The 17,119-nt window shown below is 33.8% G+C and overlaps 1 protein-coding gene and 1 pseudogene across 1 annotated transcript in view; both read right to left on the bottom strand.

Moving 5' to 3' along the window:
* Positions 1-17,119, bottom strand: part of ERBB4 (erb-b2 receptor tyrosine kinase 4) — a 666,536-nt gene that overhangs the window by 419,617 nt on the left and 229,800 nt on the right. The window lies entirely within an intron of this gene.
* LOC103659839 lies at positions 1,156-1,804 on the bottom strand (annotated as a pseudogene).

Raw genomic sequence — 17,119 nt, 5'->3', positions numbered from 1 at the left:
CAATCATGAGATCTAGAAAAGTGTTCATTTCAAGGGAGAACTCCAAAGTTTTCCATGTTGACTATTAATATTGCCCCATGTTTATTTGCTAAAGGGATAAAAACAATAATTTTACAATTTAACAATAATTACATGATGATAAAAATCACAATGAATAGTTTTTTAAGTCCAAATTAATACTACAAAGTCTGTTTCTTATTAGCAGAAAATAAAAAGTTTTCATGCTATGTTTTTAATTCAGTTAAAAATATTACTTTGCCCTTAATATTTTTCTTTAAGGGATGATGGCATTTTCTTTTGGTGTTGTAGATCAGAAAAACTTATTTCCCATAGAGTCCTATACACACATCTACAGAAAATGTTCATAAGTTAAAACTAATTAGAATAATTCCTCAGAAGAACACCGTACACTTGAAACTCTTGTCTTTTTAATCACAAATTAATGCTGTTTTATCATCTATTTTTGCGCGATACTGGAAAAAAACCCAGGAACTTTGAGAATGGGGAAGAAACCTTGTAAATGTGTAGTACAGATACTTTCCTCAAAGAATTTGAAATCGTAAATTGAACTGTGTAAAACCGTAGATTTTTTATCATTATTTTACCTAGAAAAAAAGGCAATTTCATATGCTAAAAAAGTATGAGTAAGACAATATAAAGCACTTGAGCATAAAACAAAATAGGAAGCAACATTCTGACTCTGACTCAATATATGAACCTATGGAGATCTCACAAATTCCTAGACTTCTGAACATTCACTGGAGAAATGGATAGAATCAAACATGTTAGTTATTTTTTTTTCTTTTTTGGTTTTCCTCGTTCTTGACCCCCTGCCTCACTGTCAGGGCTCTGAGGCAGGAGCCGGAGTGAGGCACTTCAGAAGCACTAGGATAGAACCCAGTGAGCATCCACTGCTGGTAGCCACAAGGGGCCAAGCCCACCAGGTCTGTCAGGAGTTCCCACAAATCCTGCTGCCATATTGAGATTTCCTCAATGCCTAGCCTCAAAAAACATGTCTGCATATTCAGTATCTTTGTCATTTCTTGATTCTCTTTCAAACCTCTGTTGATGCCCTGACCTGGCTACCTTTCCTTGCCTCTGTCCTCTTCTAGACTGTTGCACTGCTCTTGGTCCTTGGAATCAGACCCTTGATGCTCAGTCCTTGGGACTGTTATCACTGTCTACGGGCAGCCAGGTGCCACCCATGGGCGTGTGGGACTTTACAAACTCCTGCCCTGAATTCACATCAAAAGGATAATTTTCCTCCTCCTGGGGCTCTCTGTGGCACCGCCCAGGAGCTCCTTCTGTGCCTGGAGCACCCACTCCAGGCTGCTGCAGGCCATGTACTGTCTAGAAGCTGGTGGTTCAGGTCCAGGAAGTCCTTGCCCCACTTAAACTTCTGCAGCACAATGACAGTAAAATCCGAAGGTGCAGAAGGTGGCAACAAAAACCTCCACAGGGAACAGTTTGAAGAGCCAGACATAGTTCACAGGGCTGGCAGCCACCTAGTGGGTCAGCAGCTGCAAAGGCTCTCTGCCATCTTCCCAAATGGCATGTCCTCCACTCTGGCACAGGAACAGTCCATGAGAGGAACCTCTGACGGTGTCACCAGCTGCCTATCTGTGGGGGACATATGCCGGGCACCCATTGGGCTGAGCACGAGGCTGCCGAAACTGTGGCCCACACACAGGTAGCACACCAAGTCCAGGAGGGTCAGCTTGTGGCTGATGCTGTGCCAGGGTCTCAGGGGACCAGCTTCCACAGGCCAGCATGCAGGGCATCCCCACTGAGCCCAGGCCACCATCATCTCAGGCTGCCTACGGCTCCACACCAGTAGTGGCCCTGGGAAAGTCCTACAAGGCCCCCTGGTGCTCCCTGCACAGCCTTGCTCCTGTAGCCCAGAGGCCCAAGGGCCCTGAAACTCTCAGGAGGGTCCCTCAACCACCATTCTAATTATCTTTTAAACTAAATAACCCTAATATTTCAAGTAGTCTTTTGATTACCTCAAAATCATGCACATGTTGGATATATGTAAATCCCCAAATAAAATTTAGATATATTGATTTGATCGGAATTCTTTTCCATTCAAACTCTTAAAAAACAGTTACAAACACAAAAATTTAGAGGATGGTATGTCTTTGTTTAGGATTTTTTGGGAGATAACATAGGTGGGAAAATTTTTAAAAAATATTTTTTATTTTATTTTGGTAGGTTTGTTATAAAGTTTTAATTTCCAGGAACTATAATTTTGGACTTTTGGGCAATAGCTAATGAAAGATCCACAATTTAGGGGCGCCTGGGTGGGTCATTCAGTTAAGCATCTGCCTTTGTCTTAGGTCATGATTCTGGGGTCCTGGGATGGAGCCTCATGTCAGGCTTCCTGCTCAGCAGAGAGTTTGCTTCTTCCTCTCCCTCTGTCCTCTGCCCCCTGCTCATGCTCTCTCTCCTGCTCTTTCTATCGCAAATAAATAAATAAATAAATTTTTTTTAAAAAGACCATTTAAAATATCAAGTTGAAGTATTTAAACACAAGTATCAAATCAAAATAAAAATATAAGTACCAAAAGCAAAATGTTAAGATCATTATCAAAGAGCATTCATCTTGGACTAGTTAACTCCTATCTTCACAAATACATAATTGTATTTATCCAACAATTTCACTTATTTTTAACATATCGATATTATTTTAATTTCTCTCTATCCTATACTTTTTCTTATGTTTATTCTTGTAATCATTGTATTGTTAATTCTTCTTCTTTGCTCCCAATATTATGTCACAGTATTGAGTCCTGATTACCTAATATCCAAACTGGGAAAGTTAAAGTATAGGTTGTAAGAGAGAGAAAGTTAAAGAAAAAGAGGGACAAGAGAAGGAGAGAGAGAGAGGTGGAGGGCGGCAACCAGAAAAAGAGTCAGCAAAAGGCTTTTTCATCTATATTAATGAAAGGCACAAATTTTAATCTAAGTAATCAGAATAGAACCTTAAAGGTTGATGTGTTCAGTATATATTTGTTAAAGATAAGCACTTGAGGAAAACAGATATTGTGAAATAAGTTTAAGTTAAAGAAGAACAATACTAGAATCAAAGTAACCATTTAGAAAACCCAGGTAGTATTTCCATATTTATACTTCAATGCCTTATGCTGTAATGATAAATACAATAGACAAAAAAAAGTGAAATGTTACAAAATATGACAAACAAGAAAATTGGAAAAAAAAAACAAACACTGATTTTACTCATAATTTGATCCTGAATAGGAAAATGTGGTAATATTAACAGAAGGTTCAAGGTAACAAAATATCTTACCTCTGATTTTAAAAAAATGAATTTTGTTTGGGATGTTTTGTTGGAAGTGATAATTGGGCACATACATACTATTTTGGAACTCCTCTTGCATGTATTTACTTGGAGTAGCTTTCCCCTAAGCAGTCATTGGACAGTTATTATTTTGAATACAGAATAGTCATTCTAAATGTTCTATATTTATATATCAAAAGACTTAGGAAGAAAGAATCGCACACATGACAAATCCTTCCGTATCTCTGTCTTGATGTAAAGTGATGAAGACTGATGAGAATTGTCCTAATGACAGTCCATTGTGGAAGGAATTTAAAAGTTTTATTATGGGTATCCTGTTTGCTTCATCCTATGCTGTCCACTAAAAAGTCTACAGTTGCTTCCTCTTGTAATTAGAATAAATGAAAACTTTAACTGTGACCTATAAAAAGTATTACATGATCTTCTCCTGGCCTCCACTTTGACTACATCTCCTATTATGCTTTTTGTTTACTATTTGGACTTTTTCTGTTTTATGATCATGACTCTCTTATTCCTGTCTACGGACACCTAGGCAATGTCTGCCTCAATGAACATTTTATAGAATCTAGTATCAGAAACTCAAGAAGTCATGCCTAAAGATTCCTAAATTGTTTGGTCAGAGCTCTATAATATGCACTGTGTTGCTGTGGAAGTATAAGCATAGACCTTAGAGAGCTTGTTAGAGTGGGACAATCAAAGCAAAGTCCTCTGATAATATAAACATTGTTCTGATCATATCTAAAACTTAAAGGGTACAAATTCTTTTTAGTCCTATAATCAACTGTGAATTATTTGAATGAAAGAGCAAATGCAGACTTTTATAGACATTTAAAAAGTGAGCCAGCAAAGCAGAATTTGTTGATTCTGTGAATAATATTAATCACATCGCTTTTAAAATGTATTATCTAAGCTTGTTTTCCTACAAAAATCTTCAATTACTTGCTAATAAAAGCAAATATAAATTTTAAAATATACCAACAGATCTATGACAACAAACACATTGACCTAAATTACCTGGGATTCTTATTTTGCTTTTTAAGTGCTCTGTAATCCTAATGTAATTTGAAGTATACAAGTATTCTGAAATGTCACAGAATATAAAACATATAAGACGGCAACTTAGTCTGTAAATTTTTTTCAGATGCTTATTAATTTTGTCCAATGTGGATAAAGAATGAAGTAGTATAGTTAATGTTAAATCATTGTATCTGCTATACACTATATTCCTTAAGGATTTTGACTTAGTTATATAAAAGCAACAATCCAGGCAGAAAATTGGCAAATGGGCCTGAAACTCATATTTTCTCCAGTGAAATCATCTTATAATCATTTGCAAGAATTGAACATTTCTGTAAATACACAGATCTGCACAGGACAAAATTTACAATTATATAAACACACACATCATCCAGAATTTAAGTGATAAAATAAGGATAAAATTAATGCAGAAAAATAGTAATATATAATATTTAAAAGAAAGTTTATAAACTTATAAAAATGCATCAGAAATGGTAAGACCTTAAACATAATTTTAAAAAATCACATGGAATGCCATTTTATATGTATACGTATTTTCTCATAAAGCACATTTTTTTAATGAAATCAGCTGTTAGTTTGAATCTTTGTGGGGCAATTTAAACCCTCATAATATAATAAATGTTCATATTAGAATCCTGTTTTCCAGCTTTTGCATTACACATGCTCATTCCATCCTATAATAATTAATCCCAAGACTGAGGAACTCAACTGCTTTGCTCTAGAAATCACTAGAAATCACTTTTTGCTTTTCTTTTCAAAGAAAAGCATAATTTACAATCATAGCATCCACTTAAAAATGGAATGAGATCCATATAACTTTTTACAGTTATGAGATCTTACTATGAAATCTAGGACTATATGGATATATAGATGTCTTTCCTGGGTAGTAGCTCCTTCTCTGATTAATGCCCATCTTTGCAGATTTTAGGTCAGACTTTTTTAGATAGGTGAGAATCTCCTATGTTTAGAGGAGGGTGAATGCCTTCTTACAGTGTTGAGGGTCTGTCCTGGAGAGGGGTGGAAAGTTAAGCTACAGAGGAAGATAAAGGGTATCCGGAAAAGAAGTTACTCTTAATCTCCCAGAAAATTTACAGTTGAAGTAGTAAGAATTAGGAAATTAATGAAATTGTACTGACCTCTAACTATGCTTTTCTCTTCAGGTTTTGTGAACTCAAATCATTCTTGTACCCCTACGTGGATATTGCTAAAGAGTGTTATGGATAAATTTTTCTAATATGACTGATCCTTCGAAGTGAAACATAAATGGTTTATATGAATTTGTAAACTAGATGCCATAGTGGAGACGAGCCATAGTGAATATGTTAGCGTGAGTGCAAAAATACAGAACTGTCTTTTAAAACCAATAAATAACATTCATAAATGATCATTTCTGTCTTTTTAAATTGATACTATATGTCCTGTAGCTCAGCTGTTGGGTTGTGTTTTGGTGAAAGAAATCCTAATTGATTCTTTTTAATTTCCTTTATCCCGTGGTTGGTGCCTGATAATCTACATTGCCTATTTTAAAATATATTGAATGACTGAATTAATAAATACTTTAAAAATTATTTGGTGTCATTGTCCATGCTTTTTCACTCTATCTCTCAATTTTTTTTCTGCCTCAATTTTTCACCAATTTCTGAAATAAAGCCTCAAGTTCATCATTTTTAAAACGTCTAAGTCCCAACTTTCCTCACTTCTCATAAGGTCTATTGCAACAGCCTCCTAAAAAGTATCTTAGTCTTGATTTTTTTCCTGAACTATAAACATCGTTATGTTACTCTCTATTAAAAAAAAAAAAAGTTTGATGACTTGCCATTTCCTCTAAGATAAAATCTAAATATCCCCCAAACAGCACATAAGCCCCTTTGGAATATTCTCTCAACAATTTTTCATTTGATTTTTAATCATTTCATTACATGAACCCTTTGATCCAATCACAGTGAATGGCTTCAATCATGCCAGAACATGCTATGTTATTATGAAAAGCAGTATAGCATGTGGTTAAGAGTCCAGACTTTGTTGCCAGGTTGCCCGAAGCCACACATATGTGAGCTTACATCAGTAGGCGGCACAACATTGGTATATCATAGCAATATGATAGCTCCTCCTATATGCAATCACTCTCCTCTCCCTGTGTCTGATTAGCCTACCTTCCTCCTGCTCTAGGGCATGCCTGTTCACTCTGTAAGACTTGGCTTAAATGTAACCTCATCTAACATAGTATCTCCAGCCTTCCCAGTTGTTATCCTATCATAATCACTGCATCTTTATTATAGCATTTTATCAGCTAGGAGCATTTATGGTCTGCTTACATTTTTTCTCTAACACTCCAAATTTGATTTATTAGACTGTGGAGGCCAATTTGTTATTTTAGTAACTCTAGTACCTAGCAAATTGCCTGACACAGAAGAAAATTTCCAATAAATATTGAACTAAGTTAGGTAAAATAATGCAAAAATTAAATCATATTGCTTAAAATACAACATTGGACAAAAACAAAAACCTCAGCTCCAATATGTATTTAACAAACAGTTTTATATTCTGAATGCACTTATTGTATTTTTCTAGGAGTATTACAAAATATAAATTATATTAATATATTTAGTAAGTCTGTTTCCTTCATAATTTTAAGCTCTCTTTAGTAGTTTCTTCTAAAAATAGCCCTATAAAAACCTGTTTAACTTTTTTCTGGGTGGATTGTTGGTTATTATTCCTTTGAGAAACAATAAGACTTCTAAGATTATCTATGATTTGTACCAACTCATATTCAGTAAGAGCCCACTGTCTTCCTTGAGATCTGATTTTTCTAGGACATGTCTCAGTACCCATCATCTTGCTTCTCTTTCTCCAAATTGTTTCCTTCTCCTCCCTGTCTCTTCCACCACTCATTTTGGGATTACCTATACGATTGTAACAGAATCTCTAAAATTATAATTAAAAAGATTATTTCATTGGTGAGGATGTGGACAAAGGGGAATCCCCTTGCACTGCTGGTGGGAGTGCAAGCTGATGCAGCCACCCTGGAAAACAATATGGAGGTTCTTCAAAAAGTTAAAAATAGAACTACCCTATGACCCAGCAATTGCAGTACTAGGTATTTACCCGAAGAATACAAAAATACTAATTCAAAGGGATACATGCACTCCAATGTTTATAGCAGCATTTTCTATAGTAGCCAAATTTTGGAAACAGCCCAAGTATCCATCAACTGATGAACGGATAAAGAGTATGTGGGGTGTGTGTGTGTGTGTGTGTGTGTGTGTGTATAATGAATATTACTCAGACACAAAAAAGAATGAAATCTTGCTATTTGCAATGATGTGGATGGAGCTAGAGAGTATTACCCTAAGTGAAATAAATCAATCAGAGAAAGGGGGAAAAGAGAGAGGCAAACCAAGAAACAGACTCTTAACTATAGAGAACAAAATGATGGTTACTAGATGGGAGGTGGGCAGGGAGATGGGTGAAACAGGTGATGGGGAATAAGGAATACACTTGTGATGAGCACCAGGTCTTGTATGGAAGTGCTGAATCACTATATTGTATACCCGAATTAATATTACACTGTATGTTAACTAACTGGATTTTAAATAAAAACTTAAAAAAATTATTTCCATCTAGTATTCTATAGAGTGGGGAGTAAAATGTAGACTTTTTTTTTCCTTCACTGAGCGATACTGTGAATATTTTGAGGGAAGATATAACAATACATAGATGTATATGAATTTCTGAATTTTTTTAAAAAATTGTATTCAATTTAAATTAAAAAAAAAAGAAAAAAAATAGGTCATTCATTTCACCCACCTGCTCAATCCCTGCCTCTTGAAATCACCAATCAGTTCCATCTGTGAGCTTAAATTTTTTTTTTTATTCCACATATAAGAGCAATCATACAGTATTTGTTTTTCTCTGACTTGTTTTACTCACAATTTATCCATTCATTTAGGTTGTTTCCATATCTTGAGCATTATACATAATAGTGCAATGAATATCAGTATGCATAAATCTTTTCAAATTATCTTTTTGCTATCTTTGGATAAATATCTAGAAGGGGAATTGACAGATTTATGGTATTTATATTTTTCATTTTTCAAGGAAACATATTGTTTTCCATAGTGATTGCACCAATATACATTTGCACCAACAGTGCATGAGATTTCTCTTTTCTACACAGCCTTATTAATACTTTTTATTTGTTTTTGTTTTTTGACAATAGCCATTCTAACAGGTATAGAGTGATATCCCACTGTTGTTTTGACTTGCATTTCCCGGATGATTGATGATGTTAAGCATCTTTTCATGTGTCTGTTGGCCATATGTAAGTCTTCTAAGAAAAATGTCTATTCAGATATTCTGCCCATTTTTTATATATTTTTGTTATTGAGTTGTATGAGTTCTTTGTATATTTCTGATATTAGTCCCTTATTAGACATATGATTTGCAATTATTTTTTCCTATTCAGTAGGTTGTTTTTTCATTTCATTGATTGTTTCCTCTGCAGAACAGAAGCTTTTCAGTTTTATGTAGCCTCACTTATTGATTTTTGTTTTTGCTTTTGGTGTCAGATAAAAAAAAAAAAATCATCACCAAGACGTATGTCAAGGAAGTTACTATTTATGTTTTCTTCTAGTTTTATGGCTCCAGGTCCTATGTTTAAATCTTTAATTCATTTTGAGTTAATTTTCTGGATGGTATAAGACAGTGATCCAATTTCATTCTTTTGCATATTGCTGTCCAATTTCTCCAGAACCATTTATAAGATAATTTCCTTTCTTCATTGTATATTCTTGGCTCTCCTGTCATAAATTAATTGAACATATATATGTGGGTTTATATCAGGGATTTCTACTTTGTTCTGTTGATCTATGTGTCTGTTTCTGTGCCAGTACTGTACTGTTTTCATTACTAAACTTTGTCAGATAGCTTGAAATCATGGAATGTGATGGTTCCAGCTTTGTTCTTTTTTCTCAAGATTGTTTTGGCTATTCTAGGACTTCTGTGGTTCTATAGAAATTTTAGGATTGTTTGTCCTATTTCTGTGAAAAATACCATTGGAATTTCACAGGGATTGCCCTGAATCAGTATATTGCTTTAGGTTGTAGGACATTTCAACAATACTAATTGTTTCAAACCATTAACATGTAATATCTTTCCATTTATTTATGGCTTATTCAATTTCTTTCATTAATATCTATGGTTTTCAATACACAGGTCTTTCACCTCCTTAAATTTATTCCCAGATATTTTACTCTTTTTGATACAATTATAAATGGAATTATTTTCTTAATTTCACTGATAATCTTTTATTAGTGTTAACAGCAACAGATTTCTGAAGATCGATTTTGCATCCTGCTACTTTACTGAATTTGTTTATTAGGTCTAAGAGTTTTTTGATGGAGTCAACAGGGTTTTCTATATATAATATCATGCCATCTAAAAGTAGAGACAACTGTACTTCTTCCTTTCCAATTTGGATGACTTTTATTTCTTTTTCTTACCTAATTGCTCTGGCAGGAATTTCAATACTTTGTTGACTAATGTGGTGAGAGTGGGCATTTCTGTCTTATTCCTGATCATAAAGGAAAAGCTATCAGCTTTTCACCATTGAGTATGATGTTAACTGTTGCCTTGTCATATATAGCCTTTATTTTATTGAGGTATATTCCCTCTATACCCACTTTGTTGACAGTTTTAATCATTAATGGATGTTGAATGTTGTCAAATGCTTTTTCTGCATCTGTTGAGATGATCATATGATTTTTATCCTTCATTTTGTTATTGTGCTGTATTATATCAACTGATTTGTAGATATTGAACCATCTTTGCATTCCTGGAATAAATCTTACTTGATCATGGTGTATGATCCTTTTATTGTATTGGTGAATTTGGTTTGCTAATATTTTTTCAGAATGTTTGCATCTATGTTTATCAAGGATATTGCCCTATAATTTTCTTTTCTTGTGGTATCTTTGTCTGGTTTTGGTATCAGGGTAATGTTGGCCTCATAAAATGAGTTTGGAGTGTGCCCTCCTCTTCCATCTTTTGGAAGAGTTTGAGAAGGATTGGTTTGATTCTTCTTTAAATGTTTGGTGGACTTCATCAGTGAAGCCATTTAGTCTTAGACTTTTGTTTTTAGGGAGTTTTTAAATTACTGATTCAATCTCCTTACTAGTAATTGGTCTGTTCAGATTTTCTATTTCTTCATGATTTAGTGATTAAAGTTTGTATGTTTCTAGGAATTTATCCATTTCTTCAAGGTTGCTCAATTTGTTGGCATATTATTTGTAGTAGTCTTTTATGATTCTTTGTATATCTATAGTATCAGTTGTAAGTTCTCCTCTTTCATTTCTGATTTTATTTATTTAAGCCTTAGGTCTTTTTCTTTTTCTTTTCTTTTTCTTGCTGAATCTAAGTAAAGGTTTGTCAATTTTGTTCACCTTTTCAAAGAATCAGCTTAGTTTCACTGATCTTTTCTACAGTCTTTTTAGTCTCCATTTTTTTGTTGTTGTTGTTTGTTTGTGCTCTAATCCTTGTTGTCTTTCCTTCTCTAACTTTGGGTTTGATTTCTTCTTCTTTTTACAGTTCCTTAAGGTATAAAGTTAGGTTATTTGAGATTTTTTTCTCATTTTTTGAAGGAGGCATTTATTGCTATGAACTTCCCTCTTGGAACTGATTTTGCTGAACCCTATAAATTTTGGTATGTTACATTTTCATTTTTCTTTGTCTCATGGTATTTTTTAAAATTTATCTTTTGATTTCTTCTTTGATCCATTGGTTATTCAGTAGCGTTGTTTAATCTCCATATATTTGTGAATTTTCAAGTTTTCTTCATACCACTGTGGTTGGAAAAGATGCTTGATAGGATTCCAATCTTCTTAAATTTGTTAGGACTTGTTTTGTGTCTTAACATATTATCTATCTTGTAAAATGTTCCATGTGCACTTGAGAGTAATGTGTACTCTGTTGCTTTTGTATGAAAATTCTGTAAGTGCCTGTTAAGTCCATCTGGTCTAACCTGTTGTTTAAGGCTGATGTTTCCTTATTGATTTTCTGTCTAGATGACCTATCCATTGATATAAGTGGGGTATTAAAGTTTCCTACTATTATTGTATTGCTGTTTATTTCTACCATTAGGTCTGTTAATATTTTATTTATATATTTAGTTTGTCTTATGTTGGGTGCCTAAATATTTACAAATGTTATATCTTCTTTTTGGATTGACTTCTTTATTATTATGCAACATCCTTCTTTGTCTCTAATTACAGTCTTTGTTTTAAAGTCTATTAGTCTGATGTAAGTATAGTTATTGCAGTTTCGTTTTGGTTCCCATTTGTATGGAGTATCTTTTTCCATCCCTTCACTTTCTATCTGTATGTGTCTTTACATCTAAAGTGTGTCTCTTATAGGCAGCATGTAGATGGGTCTTGCTTTTTGTTTTTGTGTTTGTTTTTATCCATTCAGACACTCTACATCCTTTGATTGGTTAATTTAGTCCATTCACATTTCAAGTAATGATTGATAAGTATGCCTTTACTGTTCTTTTGTTAATTGTCTACTAGTTGTTTTTGTAGTACCTCTCTGTTCCTTTCTTCTCTTGTTCTCTTTCTTTGTGGTTTGATGACTTTGTTTGATGGTGTGTTTATATTCTGTCTCATTATCTTTTGTGTATTTACTATTGGTTTTTACTTTGTGGTTACCATGAGGCTTACCTATAAAAAACTATATATATAACAGTCTACTTTAAGTTGATAGCAGATAAGTTTGGTTGCATTCCAAAGCTCAACTTTTTCCCCTCCCCAACCCTATGTTTTGTGTTTTTAAGAGCACATGTTACATCTTTTTACTTTTTAATAATGGATTTTTATTCCAAAATAATATCTTCCCACTGTTACAGCCAATTTTTTAAACTTAACTGTATACCCTATATTGAGATATTTCTATTAAATAAATAGGATTATGAGATATGCTGCTGAATTGAAGGAAATATTTCTAAAAACTTAGAAAACAAATTATTTTTAGATCAGTATTCTAATTTCAATCAGCGACATGTACTAATAGAGTGATTCAAAATCACTAGCACTGGGGTGCCTGGGTGGCTCAGACGCCCTGTTCAGTGGGGAGTCTGCTTCTCTTTCTCCCTCTAACCCTCCTCCCACTCATTCTCTCTCTCTCACTCTCTGTCTCAAATAAATCTTTAAAAATTTGTTTTTAGAAGATCTTATGTATTTACTTGGCAGAGAGAGCGCGCACAAGTGAGCACAAGTGAGCACAAGCAGGGGAGTGACAGAGGGAGTGGGAGAAGCAGACTCCCTGATAAGCAGGGAGCCAGATGTGGAATTCAATCCTAGGGTCCAGGGATCATGACCTGAGCAGAAAGCAGACCCTTAACTGACTGAGTCACCCAGGTTCCCCAATCTTTAAAATCAGGAAGAAAAAGAAAGAAAGAAAGAAAGAAAGAAAGAAAGAAAGAAAGAAAGAAAGAAAGAAAGAAAGAAAGAAAGAAAAAGAAAAGAAAGGAAAGGAAAAGAAAAGGAAAAAGAAAAGAAAAGAAAATCACTACCACTTTTTGTGATACTATGATAACTTGCACATAAATAAAAACTTGCAATACATATGAAGCATATAAACAGCAGAACTGCAAAAGAGTTTTCCAAATTGGAGTACAATTTCTATTTGCAAAGAGCCATCTCAAATATTACAGGAAATTTCTATTACAGTGTTGTCTTACCAAATCAAAACAAAACAAAACAAAATGAAAATCTTACATTCTCAGTGTCCACTTTTGTGAACTTCTGGAAAATTAGTGAGAATTCCCACATCTGTGACTTATAAAATAAGGAATATTGAATTTTGATCAAGAATCCCTGCTCTATATTGATTTTTCATTTTCTGGGGCAGTATAAGAGAGTTCAATTATTCATTCATTCAGCAACAAACAATATGCAACTATTATGTGAAATAGCAAACATGGCACTAGGTCCTTACATAAATTTATTTAAGATCTGGACTGACTTTTAAAGAACTCACAGCTTAAAAGAAAGAGAGAAAGAAACAAAGGAAGAAAGAAAAAAGAAAGAGAGAGAGAGAAAAAAGAAAAGAAAAAAGAAAAGAGAAGAGAAGAATTCACACCTTTTGTGGGAACATAATTATAAATACCACATCATAGTGTGATTAGGGTTATAATCAAAGTTGTATAATATTTTAATAGCATTGGTCAGAAAGTAAATAACTGCTGGAAAAACTAAAAAGGCAGACTACCAAGAAGCATAAAATCTGGAGAGAGAAGAAAAAACTGCATAGGAACTTAGGAGGTATCAGTTCAGAATTCTTTAAGCTATCAAACGATATCTGCGTTTACTCCTATTTACTGGGACCATGTTTTCTAGCAGCTAATAAAATAATTTGATCTGTGCCAGTGGATTAACTGAGAAGACACCACTCTTTTATCATTTGCTCTTTTAAACAAGCAGTACCTTGACAACAAGGAAAAACTTTAATAATGGGTCAGTCAGACTCTATCGTGGGCTAATTTTAGAGCATGGAGCCATATCTATACTCATGCAGTACATCTATATAAAATGGTATTTCTGACTGGTAAGTATAGGATAGCACTTGAAACCTTATTACAAAAATGAATAAAGGAAATCTAAATTAAACAAAAGGTCTGTATCCTGTGTTTTCATTCATAAACAAAGAATATACATTTTTATTGCACATAACTTTTAAAATTCTATCTAAAGAAGTTATGTTATGGTGACTATAACTTCAGGTAACAGCTATGCCTATTAGTTATTCTTCTTATAGATAACACAAAACCTAGTAAACAAAGATTCATGAGACACGTGTTCACTGTAATACAAATATATGTCAAGAGAAAGAGATGTCCAAAGGGTAGAAAGGTACTAAGAGATGTAGAGGCTACAAGAAACAGGTCTGCAAATAAAAATCACCAGATTAAATAAGCACACATTTCAATATTATGCTTTGTGAAGTCAGATACACATTTTAATAATTGCCTTTAATAATTATTCATGAATGAATTATTAATTAACTCTCTAGACTAAAAATATCATTCCATGCTTGCTAAATAACATTCTCTCATATAGAAAGCTAAACCTTTCACATCATTAATACTTTTGTAAAGTCTTAGTATTTGATCTTATTATAACTAGTCCTGGTTTGTTAGAACATTTTCACATCACAAATTGCAACATTCAGATTCAAGAATGGATATAATGTACAGAGAAAATACTGTCAATGAATTATTTTTCAATGAGCCTCATAATAAAATTCTGTGCGTATCAATGTAAGAGTTTATATGGAAGTCTATGCAACTGTCAACTAAAAAAAAGTGGTCAGGGACTTCTCAATCGCTCTTTAGAACACGAATTGTTCTGAAACTCTGGGCCTCTGTTAACATGTTCTGATTCAGGAGTATAAAAAATCCTCTGAACCTACAGAGAAAATAGATTCTCAAATAACTAGACAGGTTTTGTTTGTTTGTTTTTTCTGTTCTTACTTGGTGAAAATGAATCCAGAGTCATGTATCTATCAGGCAGTAGGTCAACATACTTAAAGGTTATGATAACTGTCCACCAGAAATAAACGATTATCCAAACCCAGTTAGAAATAACTGCTGTGTATTTATTTTCTCTAGTTTCCCTATTATAAATTTACTTTTCTTGTTAGTGATACAATTTATCATGTGTGTGTCAATTCATTAGATTCTATTGAGTTTTCTGATAAACTTCATAGGATGGACAGACACTAGATGATCCACTTTGGTCATCAGACCTACAACATAGAAAACATTTCTTTTTACAATTTTTAAATTATGAACTCCAATACAACACCCTATCTATAGTTGTGCTTTGAAATAAGTCTGTCAGCAGGTGAAATCTTAATTGACCTCTTGATGGTATTTCTTAAATGTGATGAAATAGCAAGAAGTACTCATCCAGGGGGAAAAGAGTATAAGAATGAATTCTGAATTGCAGTTTGAGTTCCATGGGTAAGTTAGGTCTTTCTTCTTCAATACAGCAGGTTTGAAATCTTTTCTCCCATCTCTCAGAATTACACCTACTCAGAACTGAAAGGACTCCAGAGAAGATCTACCGTAACGCTCTTGCCTGATACATCAATAACCTCAAAAACATATTAGACACATGGTCACCTAGCAGTTTTCTAAGAATTTGTGGGAAGGTCACTAGCCTTTTGTAATTTCAGGAAATTCTTTTTAAAAACATTATATTGGGTGAGATGTCAATACAAAATTCTATGTCTGTAATCTCTCCATCATACAACATGTATAAATGTAGAATATAAAATATTTCCCAAATTTCATTCCTAAGAGATTTCCACCATCTATGGACATTTATAAATTCCCCTCTCCCCACCCCCCCAAAAAATGTTGTCTATGTTCTACAACTTGCTATTTTTCCTGACTATATCTTGCAGGAAACCTTTCCTTTTCTTTTTTTACTTTTTTTCTTTTTTTATTATGTTCAATTAGCCAACAAAACTTTCCTTTTCAAAGTAGAACTAGCTAATTCTTTTGTACAGCTGCACAATATTAAAATGTATAAATACACTTTCATTTATTTAACCACTTACTCAGGGATGAGATTTTGGTTGTTTCCAAATCTTCACTATAACCCAGCATTTCTCATACATATGGTTTTGCCCAGTGTATAAATTTTTCTATGGCATAAGTTCCTACAAGTGAAGTAACTGAGTAAAATGATGTGTCATTTACAAAATACAGATATTGATACCCTGCATTCCAAAATGATGTATCAATTACATCTCTAGGTATACATGAGCAGGCGTCAAAATCTTCTTTTTGATTCTCCAAAAGAGTCATTCAATTAAGACTTTAAAATTCTATCAAATGAATTAAATATAATGCCATCTTTTGTAAAAAATGAACATTTTAATTTTGCTAGTTATATTTGTTTACAGTAATAAATAAAGACTAAACAGTGTATTTTGATATCAGCCTTTAGTTTCTATTTTATTCAGCCAATAAGAACTCCTTCAAAATCTGGCAAAATCATTGAGATCCACCTTTATTTTTCAGTTTTGTGTTCAACTTTACTCCTACCCTATCTACTCTTTAATTTTTATTTTTTTTTTAAGATTTTATTTATTTATTTGACAGAGAGAGAGAGACAGCCAGCGAGAGAGGGAACACAAGCAGGGGGGAGTGGGAGAGGAAGAAGCAGGCCCCCAGTGGAGCAGGGATCCCGATGCGGGGCTCGATCCCAGGACTCTGGGATCACGTCCTGAGCTGAAGGCAGACGCTTAACGACTGAGCCACCCAGGCACCCCCTACCCTATCTACTCTTGACCAATGCCTACACTTCTTACTTCCAGAGGTTTTGTAATTTTTAAACTAAGTCCTAATATCTGTTTATGTAATTGCTTAAAACTGTCTTCATATAACACATTTTTTTTATATTTTAAATTTTTAAAAAGATTTATTGATTTATTTTAGAGAGGGGGTGGAGGGGCAGAGGGAGAGGGAGAGAGTGTTCTCTCTCAAGCAGATTCCCACTGAGTTTGAGGTGGGGATCCATCTCACGACCCTGACATCATGACCTGAGCTGAAGACAAGAGTCTGATGCTCAACTGACTGAGCCACCCAGGCACTTCTATATAATACATTTTAAATGGCAAAGGTAACATTTCTTCCAACAAACCACATAAAATTTTGGATTTGACCATGTCTCATTTCTGTATCACTACTCGTAACACATT

Source organism: Ursus maritimus, unplaced genomic scaffold, assembly GCF_017311325.1.
Source record: "Ursus maritimus isolate PB19 unplaced genomic scaffold, ASM1731132v1 scaffold_1, whole genome shotgun sequence".
NCBI lineage: Eukaryota > Metazoa > Chordata > Mammalia > Carnivora > Ursidae > Ursus > Ursus maritimus.
Note: the sequence above shows the minus strand (reverse complement) of the source record. Positions and strands in the feature narration are given on the sequence as shown.